General features: G+C 41.1%; 1 protein-coding gene across 1 annotated transcript in view; it reads left to right on the top strand.

Annotated features, from left to right (window-relative positions):
• Positions 1-18,837, top strand: part of LOC124719651 — a 470,793-nt gene that overhangs the window by 358,918 nt on the left and 93,038 nt on the right. The gene's annotated exons all lie outside the window — the stretch shown is intronic.

The raw sequence follows: 18,837 nt of genomic DNA, 5'->3' as shown, positions 1-18,837 counted from the left end.
TGTACCGCCACAAATTCACGAAGAATGTCCAGATAGCGTAATGCAGTAATCGTTTCGGATCTGAAAAATGGGCCAATGATTCCTTTGGAAGAAATGGCGGCAAGACCAGTACCTTTTGAGGATGCAGGGACAATGGGACTGCAACATGGGGCTTTTCGGTTCCCCATATGTGCCAGTTCTGTTTATTGATGACGCCGTCCAGGTAAAAATAAGCTTCGTCAGTAAACCAAATGCTGCCCACATGCATATCGCCGTCATAAATCCTGTGCACTATATCAGTAGCGAATGTCTGTCGTGCAGCAATGGTAGCGGCGCTGAGGGGTTGCCGCGTTTGAATTTTGTATGGATAGAGGTGTAAACTCTGGCGCATGAGACGATACGTGGACGTTGGTGTCATTTGGACCGCAGCTGCAACATGGCGAACGGAAACCCGAGGCCGCTGTCGGATCACCTGCTGCACTAGCTGCGCGTTGCCCTCTGTGGTTGCCGTACGCGGTCGCCCTACCTTTCCAGCACGTTCATGTGTCACGTTCCCAGTCCGTTGAAATTTTTCAAACAGATCCTTTATTGTATTGCTTTTCGGTCCTTTGGTTACATTAAACCTCCGTTGAAAACTTCGTCTTGTGGCAACAACACTGTGTTCTAGGCGGTGGAATTCCAACACCAGAAAAATCCTCTGTTCTAAGGAATAAACCATGTTGTCTACAGCACACTTGCACGTTGTGAACAGCACACGCTTACAGCAGAAAGACGACGTACAGAATGGCGCACCCACAGACTGCGTTGTCTTCTATATCTTTCACATCACTTGCAGCGCCATCTGTTGTTGAAAATTGTAACTACTGTAATTTCGAAAGTTTGTCCGCCTGAAAATGTACTGTTGTCCCAAGCATATTGCAACAAACGGTGTATTTCTATCGCTGCTCGTTTAGTTTTTATTGCCGTTTCAAATATACCGGTCATTTTTGAAACACCCTGTACCTAATGTGTCTTGTCACATTAGCATAGTTTTATATTGTAAGGGATGTAAAGATGACAGTCTCTTAGCAATAGGAAAAGACAAAAAGCAGACAAAATAAAACATTTTTAAATGTTATACCTTCATTGTGATCTTCAGACTGAAGAGAGGGTTGATGCATCTCTGTATACTGGTCTGTCCTTGACAAGTCCTTCATCTCTGCTTGACTACGACAACCTACAAACATTTGAACCTTGGTTACCATAACCACACTTTGTTCTTTTTTTATAGTCTCCGACCCCCCCCCCCCCCCCCATTTCCTCCAATTACCAAACTGAGCATTTCAAGATGCCTCAGAATATGTTTTATCAACCAGTTCCTTCTCTTAGTCAAGTTGTGACATTTTTTCCCCCTCTTTCATTTCAGTATATCCTCATCTGTTATTCAGTCTACTCATCTAATCTTCTTCATTCTTCTACAGCAACACATTTCTGAAACTTCCATTCTCTTCTTGTCCAAATTGCTTGTCATCCATGTTTTACCTTCATGCTTGGATACTCTCCAGATAATTTTCTAACACTTAAATTATATTAGACGTTAAAAATTTCCTCTTCCTCACAAATAGGAAAAGATAAAAAGCAGACAAAATAAAATTGCCAGCCTGTGTGTTATAGCTTCCTTACTTTGGCTGTTATCAATTAAAATGACTGCCCAAATATCAAAATTCATCAACTACTTTTAGGGTTACACTTCCCAATCTAATTCCCTCAGCATCGCCTGATTTAATTCAACTACATTCCATTATCCTTGTTTTACTTTTATTGATGTTCACCATATAATCTCTTTGCAAGACACTATACATTCCATTCTCCTGCTCTTCCAAGTCCCAAGCTGTCTGTGTCAGAATTACATCATTACTGCAAAGTTTGTATTTCTTATTGCAGAATGTTAACTACCATTACAAATTTCTTCTTAGTTTCATTCACAGTTTGCTTGACGTACAGAGTGAATAACATCAGGAATAGGCTACAATTCTGTCTCACTCCCTTCTCAACTACAGCTCCCATTTCATGTCCTTCGACTTGTACGGAAACCAGGTTGCAGTTAAAAGTTGAAACTCTTTTGCCTGTTACTTTCAAAATTTGCAACAGTATATTGAGTCCACATTGTCAAAGGCTTTCTGTAACATCAAAAGATGCTCTAAACATAGGTCTGCCTCTTTTGAGCCTGATTTCTAAAATAAGTGATAGTATCAGTACAGCCTCACATGTAACTACATCTCTCTAGCACCCAAGCTGATATCAATTCAACCCCATGCCAGTTTTTTCACTATTCTATCAATAATGTCTTCTCTTGACGTCTTTGGTGTTATGTCACATGTGCTGGACTGCTGTAAAAATTGATCATCAATATTTTATAAAGTTTTAGTCTTTAGTTACTTATTTTAAAGTTTGTGTTAATATTTGCTGTAAAAGTAACTTGTTGGTGGATTTTCATTAATCTCAGTCTTTCTTTCTTTCTGTGTTATTGACTTAAGTGGTCTGTTATTTGTGAGTGTGCTTACACTGTTCATCCAAGTCTCATGCCTCAGTAGTGTGTTTACATTTCACAGCATGTGGTTTCAGCTGTAGCAGTTATAAGGCTAAGTACTAACAAAGTTGTTTGTGCACTGTTATACAGTTATTAAATTTAATAGTTTTCAATGGTGTTTCATGCTCTTTGTGGCAAAATAGCGATTTAATAAACTTTTGGAAACCTTCAATCACTGTGTTTAGTTTTTTCTGTCCGTTGAAGTCGTTTAGTAAATTTCATGCTTTAGTTTTCAACTAACGTTTGTTACTGTCTCTGGTGAAATATTTCAGTAAAATTTTCATTCCCTGTTTTAACTCCATTGAGTGTTCGAGTGGCCACTTGAATTTTTGGTTTTAGCTGACAAATTTTGTGAAGTTTTGTTGGTGTTGGTATTAGTTGTGGTTTAGTAGTAATAATAAGTTGTTGCTTTCGTAGTAGAGAGAGAATTTTGAGACCGCTTTTCTTAGATCTATAAACAGTTCTACTGGTGTAACTGAACGTAGGTAACATAGACAATTTATTTTTTTTCAGTAACTGTAAAATTTTACTGTGAGTGGGAAGTGTGGGCTGTGTTGCAGGCTTGTGAGTAGTGTGTTACAGTGTGAGATTTGTTCAAAGTATTGTCATTGGAGGAAAGCAGTGGGGAAGCCAGTGGGCATTGTAAAGAGATCCTCTCCTGGGAATCCAGAATCTTTAGTAGAAATAAGTTGATAGAGGAGCAGGAGCATAAGATCTGTGCCCTTAAGGTGCAGTTACAATATGCAAAGGAGGAACTAGATAGGTTGAGCAGGGTGAAGTGTGCTGGTGAATGGGAACAGGCAGTTGGCAAGAGGGCAGCTAGGAGGAAGAGGTATTCAGACAGTTGTACTTTGCATATATGCAATAGATTTGATCAACTGTCAGAGTTGAGTGGAGTGGAGCCTCTTATAGGTGTGGGAAACATGCAGCAGTTCTCAGCAGTGAGGAGATCTAAGTCAACAGCAAAGTCTAACAGAAAGGAGGAGGCTATGCTGCTAAGCAGTTTGCATGGTAGAGGTATGGGCCACCAGTTGCAGGAAGTGTTGGGGAGTGAGTGCCAGGTCACCAGCATTGTGAAGCGAAGTTCAGGGTTGGCTCAGGTGACTGACAGCATAGGGGAGTTGGGATAATGGAAGTGTGCAATTCCACCCCTCTGCTTTGACCAATGAGGTCACCAATATGGCGGAAATGACCATTCACAACAACTCCCATACTGCTCCTATGATGTCATCATGCTAACATGACAACAAACATAAAAATAGATCAAAAAACCACCAGATATTCCTCCAAAAATATAATGAAACTAACGGACATGCAGGGGAAATTGGGGGTTTTTGGGTGGGGACAAATTAAATATAAACACATGCCACTACACCAAATGACAAACAACACTAAAATAACAAGACCCCAAAACCTTCCCAAATTTCACTACACACAAAAATCCACTGGAATCGATCACTTCCCTTGACGTATATAGGTCAACAGAAACAACCAGCACCACACTATAAATCTCAAAGCTTTCACCACCACACATAATCCTACCACAAAAAAAACCCTAGAAAATCAAAACTGGAATCGAACACTTCCCTTGACCTATATAAGTCAACAGCAACTAACGATACCAAACCAGCCATAGCCACAACCGCACTTCACAATAAAACGCTTCCCTAAAGTCATAAGTCAACAGCAAGGCAAAATACCAGATCACCAATGCAAACAACCAAACTGCTCACATACACCCCACCAACCATCAAACAAACAAACAAAAAGAAAAAATATCAACTCACCACTAAAAAGCTCTGGTGCAGCCATCTAGGTCAGTCACCACAATCACACCCAGCTGCACCCCCCCCCCCCCCCCACCCAACACACACACACACACACACACACACACACACACACACACACACACACACACACACACACAAACAAAAACATACAAACCAACAAAAAGACCACAACCAAATGAAACTCCCACCCCTGAAATAAGACCCATAAACCAAGAAAAACCAAAAACAAAAAAAATATCACAATCACACTCTAAAACTCAACAAGAACGGTAACAAAAAAGTTCTCTACACAAAGTGAAACAAATAACACCCCCCCCCCCCTACATGCCTCTACCAACTTCACTAACAACCCCCCCTCACCAAGCCACAGCCCCCTCCCCCCCCCCCCCCACCCCCCAGCCAACACCTAACTGACCCACAACCTTTGGCCTATACATCCTACTAACCACCCGTAAAAATAAACTAAAAGTAGAATAGCCCTCAGGGATGCTCTTCTGCCAACAGTACTCTTCTAGATGAGACTGAAGGTTAGGAGAGCACCTCTTCCCCCTCCCAATCACTGACTTAACTGCCACCCAAAACCCCTCTATAGTATTGGTACAGGCCCCCGTCTCATAATTCTTAAACTCAACTTTGTGGTTCACTACTAAATGGTTGTACCCCTGCTGACCCAACCCCCTATAAGAAGAAAAACCATCTGAAACTATAGTGGTACCCTCAATCAATCTCACTAATTTCTTTTTTGTCAGGCCCTCCACAACCCTAAATACACATTCTGAAAATTCCCCCCCCCTCCCCCCCCCACCCCTGATACTACAGCCCCCACACCCATAAACCGACCAAAGACTTACCCCTCCCATACTTTTTCTTCCCATACTTCTTCAGACTTACCCCTCCCATACTTTTTTTTCTCATCAATGTTGACATCAACAACACGAGGCCCACCCAACCTACCCCTGTACTTAATATATTCAGAACACACCTCATGACAATAAGAATACCAATCAAGCACCGTTCTCTCACTCACACCCACCTCATGCGCACAGAAACTGAGAGAGGATTTATAACAAAAATAAGTCATTAATACAATTTCTCTCGTGACAAACCTAGACTTCTCGAATCAGGAACCTCGCCTAATGGAGCGCCATAAGTTATTCTTAAGACACCTCCACATATAGCCATCCTGGGTCCGAGACACTGGAACTTTAGTTAGCCTCATTTCTTCACGACACACTGAACACTTCACGACTTCAGCCAACAGGCCAAATAGCTGAAGAAATTTTATTAGAGACAACGCACTGTCTCCCATCATCACCAACAACCAAAAACTGTTGACTTTGTCAGTCATATCCATACCTATCAAAGACATGAACAAAGCAATTTACCAAAATTCACACACAATGAATAGAAACAAAACTACAATAATTTTGACATAACAAAACCAAAATCTTTAACTCACTGAAAAATATTCTGCTGAAATCACAGTCATCACTGATACCACACATGTGCAATGCTACCACGAACCCCATATGCCGCTTAACACACTACCCATAAACACACCACCAGAGAGCACCACTGATCACATCAAAACGACACCTACAAACATGCCACTCTCACAAACTAAACTCCACGCTGTTGTGATGTCATACATGACAATATCCTTACATCACGGGTCAAAGCCGACGGGTGAAATTGAATGGTTCTGTTGACCCGGGGAGTTATGTATGAATTTCATGAAAGAGGATAAGGTAGTGACTGTGGATGGAGCAGGAAGTAGTCTTGATAGGGACCGGGAATATGATGTAGGTGGTGACCTGGTAAAGACAGCTACTCAAACTGGTGGCACTAATGTACATTTTGTGCAACTGTTTCAGCATCATGATCGGCATAATCTTAATGCGGCTGTTAAGTGTATTAATATGGGGCTGGAGAAGGCACTGATGGCAGAGGGTGTGGGCCACATTGTAGTGGTGCCAGTTGAGTCTGTCAGTAGATTGGGTTTCACTAGACATGGCCTGCACCTCAATAGGTTTGGGAAGTGGAGGCTGGAAAGTTTACAGGTGTGGTGGTGGTGGTGGTGGTGGTGGTGGTGGTCGTGGAAAAATTCCTATTGTAGTTGGTGTTAGAGCTGCACCTTTTTTAGATTGAAGTCAGCTGATAGGTATACTGCTTAAAGGAAGTCCCTCTAACTAAGGAATCACCTTCAGAGGATGTCATGCTTCCAAGCAGAGAAGGTATTAGCATATGTCACCAAAATATAAGAGGTATTCGAAATAAAGTTAGTGAACTGCTTATAGATGTTGTATCTGAAATTATTGGTATATCGGAGCACCACTTATATGATTTGACAATTCAGAGGCTTCCCTTACTAGGATACAGATTTGTTGGCTGTTTTTTCAAGGAGTTCCTTGTGGAGTGGGAGAGCGGCCATATACATAAAAAACAGAGTTCCATTTGAGTCCATAGACGTATCACAGCACTGCACTGAACAGATATTTGAATGTTGTACAGGGACAGTTGAATTTAGTGACTGACTTCAGAACATTTCTACTCAAACTGGAGAGGGTTCTTGATTTAATTTATGGGAAGTGCCAGAATTTAGTTATATGTGGTGACTTCAGTATTAATTTTGTATATGATTGTGCAAGAAAAAGGATGTTGGTAGATCTCCTAAATTCATATGATATGGTGCAGACTTCATTCTTTCCAGCTAGAGTGCAGGGGAATAGTAGCACAGCCATAGATATTATTCTTATTCATTCTTCATTATTAGATGGGCATTATGATAGTAAAAGGATGAATGGCATTTCAGGCGATGATGCAGAAATTTTAACAGTAAAAGGATTTTGTACTCAAACAAATGTCACACACAGTTACAAAATGTGTAGAAAAGTTAATTCAGTGGCAATAGTTTTTTAAATCTCATCTAGGAACAAGAGTGTCAGGATGTTTACAGTGCCTATAACATAGATGACAAATATAATGCTTTTCTTAACACACTTCTTATGTCCTTTGACAGTTGCTTTCCATTAGAATGTTCTAAATGGAGTACTAACAGTCAAAGGCAGCCTGAGAGGCTGACTATTGGGACAAGGAAATCATGTAGAACTAAGCAGGAATTATATCAAAATGTTAGAAGTAGCTACAATCAAGCTACAGTAGGCCATTGCAAACAGTATTGTAAGGTGCTTAAAATGTTATTAGGAAGGCAAAGAGTATGTGTTATGCAAATAGAATAGCCAATTCACAGGATAAAATTAAAATCATATGGTCAGTTGTGAAGGAAGTGTCTGGTCAGTAGCACAAGGTCGACAATATAAAGTCAGTTTGTTGCAAAAGTATTTCTTTTACTGATATGTCAGATATATGTACAGCCATTTCTGAGCATTACTGGTGAATTAAATAAAAATTTAGTTTCTACAGGGAATTATGTAACTCACTTGGCAAATTCCTTTCCAAGATTGATGTTTGAAATACTCCTCTGTGATACAGACAAGGTGGAGATTGAGTCAATAATTAAATCATTGAAGACTAAGGACTCTCATGGCTATGATGGAGTGCCTAGCAGAATATTGAAGTACTGTGCTGCACATGTTAGCCCTTTGCTTAGCCATATTTGTAATTTTTCCTTAAGGAATGTTCAGTCTGATGGACGGTTAAAGTACTCAGTAGTAAAGACACTTCATAAAAAGGGAGAAAGGGATAACATAGACATCTTTAGACCTATTTCTATGTCATCAGCGTTTGCTAAAGTTATTGAAAAGGCTATTTATGGAAGGGTAATTGATCATTTTGTTTCACATAATTTGCTATTAAATGTACAGTTCGGCTTTAGAAGTCATTTAACAACTGAAAATGCTATAGTCTCTTTTCTCTGTGAGGTACTGGATGAGTGAAGCAAAACGTTTCAAATGCTAGGTATATTTTTTATTTAACTAAGGTTATTGATTGTGTTGATCACAAAACATTGCTCCAGAAGTGGGACCGTTACGGAATATGGGGAGTAGCTCACAACTGGTTCACTTTTTACGTTAACAACAGACAGAAAAATCATTATTCAGTGCTGAGAATGGCTGTGATTTGAGGTCTGGCTGGGATATGGTCAGAGGGGGGGGGGGGCTATTCCTGTTCCTAATGTACACTCCTGGAAATGGAAAAAAGAACACATTGACACCGGTGTGTCAGACCCACCATACTTGCTCCGGACACTGCGAGAGGGCTGTACAAGCAATGATCACACGCACGGCACAGCGGACACACCAGGAACCGCGGTGTTGGCCGTCGAATGGCGCTAGCTGCGCAGCATTTGTGCACCACCGCTGTCAGTGTCAGCCAGTTTGCCGTGGCATACGGAGCTCCATCGCAGTCTTTAACACTGGTAGCATGCCGCGACAGCGTGGACGTGAACCGTATGTGCAGTTGACGGACTTTGAGCGAGGGCGTATAGTGGGCATGCGGGAGGCCGGGTGGACGTACCGCCGAATTGCTCAACACGTGGGGCGTGAAGTCTCCACAGTACATCGATGTTGTCGCCAGTGGTTGGCGGAAGGTGCACGTGCCCGTCGACCTGGGACCGGACCGCAGCGACGCACGGATGCACGCCAAGACTGTAGGATCCTACGCAGTGCCGTAGGGGACCGCACCGCCACTTCCCAGCAAATTAGGGACACTGTTGCTCCTGGGGTATCGGCGAGGACCATTCGCAACCGTCTCCATGAAGCTGGGCTACGGTCCCGCACACCGTTAGGCCGTCTTTCGCTCACGCCCCAACATCGTGCAGCCCGCCTCCAGTGGTGTCGCGACAGGCGTGAATGGAGAGACGAATGGAGACGTGTCGTCTTCAGCGATGAGAGTCGCTTCTGCTTTGGTGCCAATGATGGTCGTATGCGTGTTTGGCGCCGTGCAGGTGAGCGCCACAATCAGGACTGCATACGACCGAGGCACACAGGGCCAACACCCGGCATCATGGTGTGGGGAGCGATCTCCTACACTGGCCGTACACCACTGGTGATCGTCAAGGGGACACTGAATAGTGCACGGTACATCCAAACCGTCATCGAACCCATCGTTCTACCATTCCTAGACCGGCAAGGGAACTTGCTGTTCCAACAGGACAATGCACGTCCGCATGTATCCCGTGCCACCCAATGTGCTCTAGAAGGTGTAAGTCAACTACCCTGGCCAGCTAGATCTCCGGATCTGTCCCCCATTGAGCATGTTTGGGACTGGATGAAGCGTCGTCTCACGCGGTCTGCACGTCCAGCACGAACGCTGGTCCAACTGAGGCGCCAGGTGGAAATGGCATGGCAAGCCATTCCACAGGACTACATCCAGCATCTCTACGATCGTCTCCATGGGAGAATAGCAGCCTGCATTGCTGCGAAAGGTGGATATACACTGTACTAGTGCCGACATTGTGCATGCTCTGTTGCCTGTGTCTATGTGCCTGTGGTTCTGTCAGTGTGATCATGTGATGTATCTGACCCCAGGAATGTGTCAATAAAGTTTCCCCTTCCTGGGACAATGAATTCACGGTGTTCTTATTTCAATTTCCAGGAGTGTATATAACTGATATGTCCTCTAGTATTACGGGTAACTCTAAAATATTTCTGTTTGGTGATGACACTAGCTTGGTAGTAAAGGATGTTGTGTGCAACATTGGCTTGGTTTCAATAGTGCCGTTCATGGCTTGTAGAACATAAGACTCAGTTCTTTTCAACAAAACTCGACATTTTAATTTCACAGAATGGGCATACAGTTAGTGAAACTGAACAGTTCAAATTTCTAGGTGTTCTGATACATAGCAAACTGTCATGGAAAGCCCATGTTCAAGTTTTTGTTCAGACTTAATGCTGCCATTTTCACTATTCGAACAATATCTGAAGTAAGTGATTATTTGACACAAAAATTAGGCTACTTTGCTTATTTTTATTCACTTGTGTTGTATGGTATTATATTTTGGGGTAACTCTTCCCATTCTAAAAGGATATTTTTGTCTCGGAAATGGGCGGTTTGGGCAATAAGTGGTGTACATTCGTGATCGGCAGAAATCCAACCTGCATTTGGATCGGACTTCCTTAACTCTTGTGCAGAAAGGTGTGCAATATACTGCTGCATCCTTTTTCAGTAAGTTATCACAAGAATTCAAAAGTCTTGGCAGTAATCCACACATTTTCATATCAAAACTGAAGTGTTTCCTCATGGGTCACTCCTTGATCCTGTTGAGGAGTTCCTTGAAAATTAAGCTGATTCTTATGTTATATTGTTGATTGCGTTTACTTAAGCTTATGGTTTGATGTTTTTTGGGTTCATAAACATGTTATTTTTATCTGTTATTACTTTTATGTTGTAATTTTATGTACTGACATGTCCCATGCCCTTGGAGATTTGCTCCTCAGTTTGGTTCTACAGAAATAAATAAATAAATTAATTAATTCATTCATTTGTGTTTTGCAACCATTACCTATTAAACTGCTTGTCTGGTAGTATTGACAGCAGTCAGTAACTCCCCCTGCCCCTACCCCCTTTTTTTAGAGATGTAGTTATTACTTTTTACTTAAAGTATGAGGGTAATGCCCTGGCTTGGGGATCTCACTAACCTGGAGGTCATGTTCTATGATGACTTCGCTGAGCTTGTCTTAAAGACTTTTTTAAATGCAACTGATGCTAATACTGATACCATAGAGGTCTAATAATGCCAATGTAATATCGAAGTATCTATGTTGACACTTATGTCATCAGGCATTAACAATTAATATCGTTAGCTCCCACTAAAATGTTACCTTCAGATCTGTAACTCTGATGGAACTTGAAGTGAATCAGTCCATAAAATCCTCTTGTCAATCACGTTTTCATTGTCACAGAGTGCCCAGAGAGAGAGAGAGAGAGAGAGAGAGAGAGAGAGAGAGAGAGAGAGAGAGAGAGAGAGGGGGGGGGGGGAGGGGGAGTCAGTCCATCAGCCTTAAAATAATATATTTGAATTGCAAACATCTCTCTGTAAAGTTTGTCTGTTGGCTCTAGCTGTTTGTCACTTGATCACTAGAAGAGAAAGCATGTCTCTTCACTGTGGGAAGAGAAGGCAGGCATTAGTTTTGATTACCTGTAGTCGTGGTGGATACTTTGCTCCTATCCACTTGACTCATTTGGTTCTATTGTATCTTAGTGCATGCATATAACTTAAGGTCAAAAGGTAATAACTCACAAAATAGTAGAGGCACTGAATCATCTAAACTCAAATAAATAGTCGTATAGGAGCATGAAAGTGTTATAGAACAATGTGACATCTGCTACCTATGTCTGTAGTTCTGTAAGTATTTCCTGTGACTCTTCTTACAAGCTGTAATGACCTATGCCTTTTTTAATTGCACATGGAAAAACCATTGGTCCATAAACTAACAGTTCTGTTGCCAGAGGGGGAGGGCTAGTTCCACTTCATATTGTTTTTATTAAATCTGAAGTGTGGCACTTCAGGTGTGGTGCACTCTCTGCTCAATATCCTCAGTTTTTTGTTCTGTTCCCTCCCCACCTCAGTCATTTATATATCTATTTTATATTTGATGATGAACTATACTTTCAAATACAGAAATTTATTTCTGAAACTCAACTGTAATAAGTATAGAGGTACCATTTAAAGTGTCATATGAAAATTTATACTGAACTGGGACATGAACCTGGATTTCCTACTTTGTTTTCACAAGATAACATCTTGTTTGTAAATTCACTAGACACTTCTTGCATAAGCTGTTTTGATGATCTTTTCATCTTGCTTAGCTTTTGTTTGGCAGCAGGGTTTCAGCTTCATTCGAGTCTATTATGCAACTATCTGCTGCCATGTGACTATGCAATGGTGTTATTAACAAAGCAGTGATGTGTAGAGGTGTGGTGTGCCTCTTTCATGAATTTTTGTAGTTCACTGCTAAATGACATATCACACTGCTTTGTGATTCTGATAGCTGCTCTAAGACATCAGTAGAATGATATACATGTGTTCTTGTAACTTTAGTTGAGAATAGGACTTTGTGAGATGCTGTTGAAACAAGTTCAAGCATGCTGCAATTTGTGAAACCCCAACCCATCACTCTTTCCCCATGAGAATAAAAGGCACATTTTTGTGTATTTTGCATAATATATGATATCTGATAATACAATTAACAGCAAATATTGTTATAAATGGTTTGCTATGGGTCAGGAGGAGAAAAGAGTGTGATCATTGATCATGTACTTGATGTGGGGCCAGTTGATTCCGATGGTGGAGATGAAGAGGATGCTGTTATTGTCAGTGACCAGGACACATCATCAGAGCAGGAATTAGATGAAAATTATGAAACTGATATCCGTGATAGTTTTTATGTGGGAAAATATGGACCAATTAAATAGGGAAAAGTATTTCCATGACTTAATGCTAGAAGAAGGTTGCACAATATTACTATCCCTCTTGCGGGTGTCATTGGTGATGCAAATAATGTTCTATACCATTAGTGTGTTTTGATTAGAGTGTCAGAGAGAAAGTATGCACAAGACAATGTACTAAAACCTATACTGGAGCACGAAATAATGGCAATGGGCTCTTGCATTTCACAGGAGTCTACACGGCTAGTAGAATGAATTTGGAAGGTCTTTGGGCAACTGGTGGAACTGGGCTACTATGTCCCTCCAAAGATGGAGGTTACTGTTGTGCTGCCTTCATTGTGATGAACAAGATACTTGAGCAGCCAGGAAGGAAGCAGGAAAAGTGGCTCCAATTATGAACATTCTTGACCTGTTTGTTAGTAGTAACTGTAAGAGACATTCCTCTCTCAGTATGTTACATTGTATGAGAAATTGGAAGCATGACTCAATATTTTTACCTGGTATGTGACTAATAATTAGTATTCCATTTTATTATTGTCACTATATATTAAAAAGACAATAACATTAATCCATAGTAATAACTAACATTGATTAAAGATTCATTTCAATGTTAAAGTATTCAAAATATATAAAAAACTAGACAAATTGTACTATACTCCAAATAGCACTAATGTTAGGATTCCAAACCACGCCAGTGCTGGCTTAAACAACTGGAATTGCTTCTCATTTCTCACTATTTTCCACAAGACACAACTTTTAGTACTTATGAATTTGTGTCGTATATGCCCATATTCTCTTTCCCATAGCATAGTTTTAGTCTGCCCAGGTTGTTTCTCATCAGTTCCTTATCAGCTTCATTAGGCAGAAATATCATCCCGACTTCCAAAATTTAACGGTAGTGATCCATGAGGCTACAGTAGCCTGGAGATTCCAACCTCTACATTTAGGGAATTGGTTACCTTGGGCATATCTATTGCTTAAAGAATAAATATTTTCCTTTCATGCGTGATTTTTGAAATAACTGTGTAAGACCGTTTTGGGAAGACATGTTTTGTATATTGTCACAGGAATTTTTCTCGCCATAGCAGTGCTACTGTCTTAGACGTGATTTTGGAATACATGAGGTTCTGGTTGTTTAGTTTTACATTTTCTATGGTTTTCCTAAATACCCTCAAAGGAACGTAGGGATTGTTCCTGATGATACCAGGGTGTGGCCCATTTCCTTGTCTATACTAGCACAATGTGATATTGTGCTCCTTCTGTATTGCCATGATCATCCTTTACATCATTTTCCCTGCTTCCCATTCTAAGCTTATGTAGCTCGCAAGTGTATACCTCCTTTCACTATGGTATGATTGACAAATTGGTACACCATGTTTTCCTGGCCACTTCTTATGCATTACTCTACTTTAATGAGTGGGTGTTGGATCATCAAACAGCAGTTTCTTCCACACTTTTGATGAATATCTTCATGCTCATTATTTCATACCTTGATTCTGTATTTATTTCATTCCACATTACCAACTTTTTCATGTCAATAAATATCCAACACCCAGTGTTGCATGGACTATCATTCTGGCATGTATTCCATATGGAATTTGAGATTAGTGCAAGGCTACAAATCAAGGGTTTAGGTTAAAATCCTCTGTAACTCTAAGATTAAGTATGTCACATTTTACTTCTTTACTTATGTAAAGATTTGTGTGCTTGTGGAAAATGTCAGTTTTCACCATAGATCAGTGCCCATGTTACCAACAACAACAACAACAACAACAAAAGGTTATGATTCAAGTCCTCAACGTGGCTTGGAAGTAGATTGGATTGTTTTTATATGCTTGTGCCCGCCTTCTCTCTCTTTCTCTCTCTCTCTCTCTCTCTCTCTCTCTCTCTCTCTCTGTGTGTGTGTGTGTGTGTGTGTGTGTGTGTGTGTGTGTGTGTGTGTGTGTGTGTGTGTAATAACAGAAAGTAAATAGTTTCAATTTAGCTACAAACTGATATGAGACCAAGTGAATATCAATAGTGACTAGACACACCACCAGTACATTAACACTGCATTCAGTAAACTGAAGAAGTGTAACTTAAGAGTCAAGCTACACAACAACATATTTCGTATTTGTGTATTTCCACAATAAAGCAGAGTGGATATTTCAGAAATAGCCATAAGCAATCATAAAATGTAACTGCAAAATATTTTTTGGCAACAAAATCACACTTGATAGAGATTTGCTAAGTCACAAACTAAACTCACAGAACATAATTTAGTAAAGCTACCAGTATACAGTAATATAAAGATGGCTGTGCAGAACTCAAAAATTTAGAAAAATAATGTATTAACCACAACAGACATAAACTGTTTTTAGGTCCAGTTTCATTAAGAGTGATTATTGCTTGAAACGTGTTTACATTTTAAAGAACTGAAGAAAAGTACCCACTGATGATTGCATGGAGGTGCTGAAATGTGTGTATGCCTTTATCAATAACTGTTTTTTGCGCAACAGGTTGATGTGAAATTTCAGTAATTTTTGTTGTATACATGAACAAAACTCTCAGCTGGGGAACATATTCTACACCACATCACAGATGAGACCCTGGCAGGTGCATACTGTTGACATTCTACTTCTGCCCTGTACATTTAGACTTGATAAGTTGTTTCACATCATTCTATTCTGTTTATATAAATAACTTTTAGTTGCAAGTATCATTTGTCTGTAAGATGTAGAAGGGTCATGTATCGCTACTTTGTAGTGATATGTATACGTCACAGAAGGCTGCTGTTTCCATGAGAGTGATGGGCAACTCCTCCATCTGTGCAAAGCTGGACTCTGCAGAAAGGTTTCTTCAGTACCAACAAATAGAGTTGTGCTGGTTTGGATGTCCAATAAACTACAGTCAACACACCACACATTTTGTTAAGGTGAATGGAGATAGCTATGCAGCCAGTACCCACACTCGTCTTTCACCCAGGCATACTACTCCAGCTCTGTTAGTATTTAATTATGGCTGTATACAAACCAGGAAGGCCAGCCATTTTGAAAAGTGTATGGGCCTTTGGCGTTGTGACTGTAACCAGAAGCTCCTGTGGTGCTCTAGTCTTGGCCACGGGGACCTGATAACTCCAGTCCTTTGAGCTCTGTGTATGTTTCTTCGAAACTGTGTTAATGTTAGCCCCCCACTAATAATGTAGAACCTCAAACCCACAACTTCTCTCAATAGACTCATGGTTTAAACTTTACAAAGAACTGTCCATGTGCCGTAATGCTCAGAGTAGAAACCAAATGTTTCTGACATGTCTCTGAGTCAAGTTGGAGGTAGCCAGATTAATGATATTATGGTGTAGTCAGTGATCAGCTTAAACTAGATAGTTCGTCAAGCCTTTACTTTATGAACTAGTCATGTTTTGTGGATGGCTTTTCCTTCACATCCTGTTTTGGCTCATATGTTTCAGTTATTGATATATAATCATATATGTGCATTATAGAGCACATCTGCAAATTTGATGTTGAAGTTTTCTTAATCATTTTTTCTGGGAAACAAATGTTGGTTGTGGTGGCAAAATTGTATGAATTACTAACTTTGTGTGGGTGGCCCTTTCCTCATGTCCTGATTTTGCTACCTTCAAGGTTCTCTTCTATCGTTCTCCATACAGCTGTTTTGTACTGTCTGTCTTCAAATATTATTAATGATTTTGTCTCAAAGGCTGAATCTAGATTGTGGTGGCAGACTGATCTGTAGCCTAGCCTGAGGTCTAGGTTGATATGGAATCAGACAGTTCCATTTTCTATTACTTTAAGTTTTATTGTGTCCAAGAGTCCTGCAATGTATATATCAATAACAGAAATGCCAAGTCAAAAGCAACTGATGAAAACTGTTGTTAAATTGCCTATTGTGTGGTTGTGAGTGTTTCTCTCTGCAAACAGTATTTCTCTACAAAAATTCAGTTTGTGTTTCAATGCCAAGTATGTTAAGGATATTTTTACATTAAATACCCAATATTTCTCCCATGATCAAAATGAAAACATTGTTACATTATAGGCTACACAAATTGATTTTTCCACCATCTTAACTTCCCCTGACCACTTTTTTTAGCAACATGAACTTGGAGGTTAGAGTATGACATGGCTGCTTTCACGAGTAGACCTGCCTTTGAGGTAGGGGACGTTTGTGACTGGATTGGAGTAGATGGAGGTGGGAGGATGTATGGGATAGGTCTTACATCTGCGTCTATTACAGGAACATGTGCCACAAGGCAAGGGCTTGGGATCAGGGATTGTGTAGGGATGGACGAGGATATTGTGTAGGTTTGGTGGGTGGTGGAATACCACTGTGGGAGAGATAAGGATAGAAGGTAGAACATTCCTCATTTCAGGGCACGATGAGGGGTTGTTGAAACCCTGGTGGAGAATCGAGAATGTAAATTCAGTTGCTCCAGTCCCGGCTGGTACGGAGTGCTCCTCTGTGGCCGGACGGTAGGGCTTTGGGAGGTGGTGGTTGACTGGAAAGATAAGGCTTGGGAGAGGGCTTTTGTACAAGGAAGGGGAATTATGGTCTGTGAAGGCGTCAGTGACACCCACGGTATATTTTGAGATTGAATGCTTGTCATTACATATGCAATGGCCACAAGTGGCTACACTGTATGGAAGGAACTTCTTGGTAAGGGACGGGTGGCAGTTGTCAGGGTCGGAGATATTGCTGGTGGTTGGTAGGTTTGATATGGACAGAGTTACTGATGAAGCCATCTTTGAGGTGGAGGTCATCATTGAGGGAGGTGGCTTGTTGGATTGAGTAGGACCACATGAAGCAAATGGGGAAGAAGGTGTTGAGGTTCTGGAGGAATGTGGATAGGGTGTCATCCTTGATCCAGATAACATAGTCATAAGTGAATTTGAACCAGGTGAAGGGTTTGGAATTCTGGGTGCTTAGGAAGGATTCCTGTAGATGGCCCATGAATAGGTTGGCCTAGGACGGTGCCATTCAGATGCCCATGGCTATACTATGGATTTATTTGCAGGTAATGCCTTCAAAGGAGAAGTAATTGTGGATCATGGTACTTGGAAGGAGGCTGGTGGTTTGGAATCCATTGGGTGTTGGGAAATGTAGTGTTCCACAGTGGTAAGGCAATGGACATTAGGGAGGTTAGTGTAAAGAGAGGTGGCATCAATAATGATGAGCAGGTCACTAAGTGGTAAAGTAAGAGGAAGTATGGAGAGTCAGAGGAAATGGTTGAAAAACTGGTTCAAATGGCTCTGAGCACTATGGGACTTAACATCTATGGTCATCAGTCCCCTAGAACTTAGAACTACTTAAACCTAACTAACCTAAGGACATCACACAACACCCAGTAAATGGTTGAATGGTTGTTATCTTTTATGTAGGAAGGTAGGTTGCGGGTAATAGGCTGAAGGTGTTGGTCTGTGGGAGGAGAGATTCTCTCAGTGAAGGCACACTAACTGACCACAATGGGGTGTCCTGGGTGCTGGGTTTATTAACTTTATGAAACATGCAGGAGTGTGGGGAGTGGTAGGAGGAGAGAGGTGATCTCTGGAGAGAGGTTCTGGAGTGAGCCTAAGTAATTGAGGAGACAGTGGAGATCCTGCTGGATCTCAGGAATGGGGTGACTGTGGCAGTGTTTGTAGGTGGATGAATTTGACATCTGGCAGAGTCCTTCTGCCAGGTAATCCTTGCAGTTCAAAACAACAGTGGTGGATCATTTTTCAGGAGGTAGGATTGTAAGGTCAGGATCAGTTTTTAGGTGGTGGATTGCAGTTCTTTCTGCAGATGAAAGGTTAGGTTGCAAGTTGAGGGGATTGAGGAATGATGATGAGGCAAGATTCAAGGTTAATAACTCCTGCAAAGTTAACAGGTGGTGATTTGGGGGCAGTGGGTGTGTATCACAGTTGAATGGAGGAGTGAACCAAGTCAGGTGGGGTTCAACATAGGTCTTTGGTTGAATCTGATGGGTCAGGTTAGTGACAAGAGTGTTTACACTGTAGAGACTGGGAGAAGGAGAGAACATCTTAAAGAAGTCCTGCATGATTGAATTTTGGTGTGTGGCAAAAGGTGGTGCCTTTTGAGAGGACTGATACTACTGTGGGCCTGGCTTTTGAAGGAAAGGTTCATGACTGTGTTTCAGGTCTGCTTAGGTTTTGTATT

The sequence above is a fragment of the Schistocerca piceifrons genome, chromosome 11 (genome assembly GCF_021461385.2).
Source record: "Schistocerca piceifrons isolate TAMUIC-IGC-003096 chromosome 11, iqSchPice1.1, whole genome shotgun sequence".
Classification (NCBI taxonomy): Eukaryota; Metazoa; Arthropoda; class Insecta; order Orthoptera; family Acrididae; genus Schistocerca; species Schistocerca piceifrons.
This window is presented reverse-complemented; position numbering and strand designations above follow the sequence as displayed.